The sequence below is a fragment of the Cylas formicarius genome, unplaced genomic scaffold (genome assembly GCF_029955315.1).
Source record: "Cylas formicarius isolate icCylForm1 unplaced genomic scaffold, icCylForm1.1 PGA_scaffold_270__1_contigs__length_11836, whole genome shotgun sequence".
Classification (NCBI taxonomy): domain Eukaryota; kingdom Metazoa; phylum Arthropoda; class Insecta; order Coleoptera; family Brentidae; genus Cylas; species Cylas formicarius.
In genome coordinates this window covers 10,001-11,521 of record NW_026844302.1, presented here as the reverse complement: position 1 = coordinate 11,521, position 1,521 = coordinate 10,001, and the positions used below count along the sequence as shown (strand labels likewise).

The 1,521-nt window shown below is 49.3% G+C and overlaps 2 non-coding genes across 2 annotated transcripts in view; both read left to right on the top strand.

Annotated features, from left to right (window-relative positions):
* Positions 1–761: 761 nt before the first annotated feature.
* LOC132697640 (5.8S ribosomal RNA) lies at positions 762–916 on the top strand. The gene has a single exon (XR_009618273.1). It is a non-coding gene; the product is annotated as a 5.8S ribosomal RNA (ribosomal RNA).
* A 506-nt stretch (positions 917–1,422) lies between these two features.
* LOC132697641 (large subunit ribosomal RNA) overlaps positions 1,423–1,521 on the top strand; it is a 4,073-nt gene continuing 3,974 nt past the window's right edge. Inside the window, exon 1 of the ribosomal RNA XR_009618274.1 lies at positions 1,423–1,521. This exon is cut by the window's right edge and continues 3,974 nt beyond it. This is a non-coding gene — a ribosomal RNA (large subunit ribosomal RNA).

Genomic DNA, 1,521 nt, shown 5'->3' with positions numbered 1-1,521 from the left:
TGATTACGTCCCTGCCCTTTGTACACACCGCCCGTCGCTACTACCGATTGAATGATTTAGTGAGGTCTTCGGACCGATACGCCGATGGCGTTTCGGCGTCGTCGATGTGTCCGGGAAGTTGACCAAACTTGATCATTTAGAGGAAGTAAAAGTCGTAACAAGGTTTCCGTAGGTGAACCTGCGGAAGGATCATTAAAGTGATAATAAAAATTACACAGTTTGTCTTTATTTAGTCGAACGAATTTTTGTCGCTGACGCTCGGTCGAAAATATCTCGCGTCGATCTTTAAGTCGGCCGCGATTAAATTCGACGACTACGACGACCACTCGACCACCGTAAAAAAGGGGAGAGAGGAGTAGGAGTAGGAGGAGCGCCGACAAAATTCCGGGTACCTAGACGGAACTCGAAGCGCGAAACCTAGTTTCGCGCTCGCCGTCGACAAGGTGTCAAACGATATTCGCCCGGAGCACCGAAAAGTACTTACACCCACCCGCGACCCGCGAGGAGGTGTGTATATAAACTTTAAACCGGCGCGGGTCGTCCGAACGCGAACGCGCGCGCGCCTACCGTCTGAATAATAAAGAACAAAGGGCGCGCGGCGAAGTGTTCCGTCGGATAGACCGGCCCGAAATCGAACTTTTTTTTTTTTTTTACGTCGAAAGGTATATACCTCGCCTTCCGTAAAAAAAATGTATGTGTCGATAACAACGCCGACGACTCTTTTTCGGAGACGAAAAGCGTTAAACCGATCGAAAAAAGATTACCCTAAACGGTGGATCACTTGGCTCGTGGGTCGATGAAGAACGCAGCTAATTGCGCGTCAACTTGTGAACTGCAGGACACATGAACATCGACATTTCGAACGCACATTGCGGTCCTCGGATTCTGTTCCCGGACCACTCCTGGCTGAGGGTCGTATCCAATTTAAAGACTGCTCGGTTTTTTCGCCCGCGAGGCGCGAGAAACGTCGGAGCGAGTTGGACGTGTAGCGCGGGAAGGAGTGAGGAGCAACAGCACGTTCGCGCTTAGCGCGCGATCTCTCTCCTACCCGGTCTCGCGACGTTTTAAAACGCGAAAGCGAAACTCCGGCCGCGTTCTAAGGAACGCGACCGAGTTTGCGAACGACGTCGATTTTCGACGCACCGGTTCGTCGCGTCGCGCTCGCTTAAAAGCGCGAGAGACGAGCGTAATTAAAACCGCCCGCGTATGTCGCAGGTCCGCGCAAAATTGACGATCGTCGTGTCCGTTATTTTCTCGATAAGAAGAAAAGGTGTCCGACGTCTGATCGTTTGCGGCCGCGTAACGAGTGGTGGATATAGCGGTTTTAAATATAAACGCTGAACCGTTTCGAAATTCACGTCTACGTTTTATATATATATTTATATATATATATATATATATATATATAATGATTTTATCGATCGACCTCAGAGCAGGTGAGACTACCCGCCGAATTTAAGCATATTAATAAGCGGAGGAAAAGAAACTAATTAGGATTCCCTCAGTAGCTGCGAGCGAACA